General features: G+C 32.7%; 1 long non-coding RNA gene across 1 annotated transcript; it reads left to right on the forward strand.

Annotated features, from left to right (window-relative positions):
- Nucleotides 1-1,918: 1,918 nt before the first annotated feature.
- Nucleotides 1,919-2,597, forward strand: LOC146925443 (uncharacterized). Its single transcript, XR_015010503.1, has 2 exons — nucleotides 1,919-2,124; nucleotides 2,221-2,597. It is a non-coding gene; the product is annotated as an uncharacterized LOC146925443 (long non-coding RNA).
- The last annotated feature ends 614 nt before the right edge of the window (nucleotides 2,598-3,211 follow it).

Raw genomic sequence — 3,211 nt, forward strand, 5'->3', positions numbered from 1 at the left:
AAAAAAGCCCCCACCAGGCCCACTAAATTAAAGTCCCCTAATTGACCAAAATTATTTGGGGCCAAGCCCACTATAAAATCTACTTATATGTGGGCCTGAAAAAGGCCCATATTATTTTTTTTTTGAAAAAAAAAAAACAGCCACATCCACCATTGAAGCTCTGACCGCCGCCCATCAACCACCACCGGAGCTTCGGCCGCCGCGTCGACCACCAGTCGCCGTCGTGAACCGCCGATTTTTCATCGGAAAATTGCCAGATCGCTGTCGTGCACCACCGCCTGTACCGGAGCTCCGACGTTGACTTTTTGACTTTTTTAAAAAAAATATTTTTTTTACGAAAAAAAATGTTTATAGAAATTTTGGGGCTTGGAGCTTTTAATTTTTTTATTTGTGGGCTTGCATGAATGTGGGCCTTTTAATCTTGTGTCAAGCCCCCTTACTATATGGGTTGGGGCCAAAACTTTAAGGCCCCATGATATTGACACCTCTAATTTTGGCCCATATATGTTTGACAATTAACAGATTCTATAACGTGATTATAGAACAATTCATAAGTATCCTATAGTAAAACTTGTGAAAATATTCTTCAGTATTGTCCCATTAATTATAAGTTATGTGACTTGGCGGCAATAGCATGTCACAAAGTTACAAATCACATGAACAAACATAGGTATCCAGGTTCACAACAAATCTATGAACAAAGAGTGTGTGAATAACTTTAGCTTTGTTAGATACCCTACCCAGCTTAGAAACTAACTACCATTATGTTAAAACTCATGGTTTACTCTTTAGCAAATTCTTATTTACATTTCAACAAAAGCTATATAGAATTACCCATGCTGAATTATCACCGATGAAATTCATTGATTTGTCTTTCATTATTCATGTGTTAGATAGTAGAAGGCAAGTAAACAATTTTAAATGGTATCAACACATCGTAGATAACTCTACCAACTTTTTGTTGAAAGATAATATAATTGTCATCTTAATTTTAATTTCAATGAAGAAATCTTTTTAATTTTTTTGTCAAGTAGTCTAATGATTATATGCAATCAATACTTGTGAATCATGGCCATAGGTGATTGAAATGTGTTGTGGAAATTGCAAGTACCACCAATGGTTAAAAAAAATTGTGTAGCACATAGTCACATACTTTCTCATTGCCTTCCAACATGAAATCAATTGCAATCAACAGGTAGGGCATGCCACTTTATGCAATATTGATGGTTCCTTTTCTACTAATGTTGTAGGCATTAAAATGTGTCTCCGTGATGAGCTCCGGCATTTTGTATTGTTTGGGTCAAGATTAAATTATATATAGGATTTTTTTTGAAGGAAAAATATATATATAGGATGTAATGGATAAAACGATAACAATGGATTAAATAAAACTATGGATAAGAAAAATTGTAAAATAAAAAAATGAAATGCATATGTTTGTATTTGAAAAAAAGAAAAAGAAACTAAAACTCAACAGAAAAAAAAAAAAGTAACTAAAACATGTGTTTATTATTTACGTTCAAATTAGGTGACTTCTATAACAAAAGCAACAAAATTGCTGCAACAAAGGTTAAGTTCTAGTGAATGCTCCAAAGCAATAAAATTGCCTGTAGATCCGCATGAATTAGAAGAAAAAATCAAAGAAAAAGTCAAAACAAAAATATTTAATAATCAAAACAAAATACTTGGCCAACTTAATTCACTAAATTAAGAGCAACCAACAAGAACATTTCAGCCTTTCAGGAATTTTTTCGGTCCATTCAATTTGTTTTTATCCATTTTTATAACTAAATTTTTGAAAGTTTGTTGCACTTAATAACTAAATAGTCACTTATGATCCGAATCAATAGCATACACTAAGAGTGTTAGAGGTTATATATACTCACACAACAATCTCATATCTCCCATCTCCTCTTCAATATTGGAATTACCCTGTTGTATTGGCACTTTACAGTTGTTTGTTACTTGTATAGTGAGAAGACAACAGAGTAGTTCCATCCATTGAATTTAATCTCAATTTATTCTCAATGGGTTAGCTCTAATCCTTTGTCGATTCGGTTTGCACTTGATAAGTTAGGGTTTATGATTGTAATTTGTTGTATTTTGATCTAATTATTTTTCTAGGTTGTTACTCGAACCTCAATTTCTTGTCAATGATACCCATTGTGAATCCCATTCAATTGTTTAATTATAATTTTGTTTTGTGTTGTGTGAATTCAGCATTATTAAATCGAAACTATGTTCGCAGTTTCTCAAAACCCCAACAAAGAACTCCAAGTGAGCAGCAAAATCATGAACCTGAAAACAAGCAACAGAGATTGAGACGTAAAATCAAATATAAATGCTCAAACTCAAAGTCACGCCACCATTGGAAGCGGCTATGAATGATCAAACCTTAATGATTTTACTTGTTTTTTGAGTATGTTGTTTCCATCAATCTATCATTTGATTTTAATCATGTTCATGTATGATGTATATTTATCAATGAATTTGCATAGGATTATGGACTTGTTACATTATAAGAGAGAACAAGAGAAATGTTTGGTTGTATGTGAAAGAAAATCAAAAACACAGAAGAGTACGACTCATTTTGCTAATGATATCATTTTTAAGCATTCTTGCATTCGAACACTATTAACATAATTTGGGTATAAGAGATAAAGTTGTCGCAAAATGATGGTATAAATATAATAAATTTTTCATTCTTTTAACCTTAAGAATGAATTCTCTCATAAATTGCGCGGTAGTGGTAGCCTTTCCTCACAAACTATTTTGGCCCACACGTCCTTGACAATTAATGTGATCATATATAGGACATTTTATAAATATCCTTATAGTAGCACGTGTGAATAATAATCTTCATTAATATTGTACCCTTATGAGTTATGTGACTTGGAGGCAATAACATCTCTTAATGATATACGAACAACCACGAATCACATGAACAGATATAGGTATCCGAGTGAGTGTGAATAACTTCAAACTTTACCCTACCCAGGTTAGAAACCAACTAACATTTTGCCCAACCTCCTATCTATAATCAACCTTCTTCTCTACCTTCAAAACCGTCCTTTATTTTGATCAATCCATCTTTGAATCACCTAAGATGACACTATCTATAATTAAGAGCTATGCCTATATTGGTCAATCCTTCTTGCTTGTGCTTCTAATTATATCATTCGCATATCTTTGAATTGAATCACCAAAGATA

This window comes from Medicago sativa, chromosome 5 (genome assembly GCF_051527215.1).
Source record: "Medicago sativa cultivar Bolivia chromosome 5, Bolivia_mono, whole genome shotgun sequence".
Taxonomy (NCBI): Eukaryota; Viridiplantae; Streptophyta; class Magnoliopsida; order Fabales; family Fabaceae; genus Medicago; species Medicago sativa.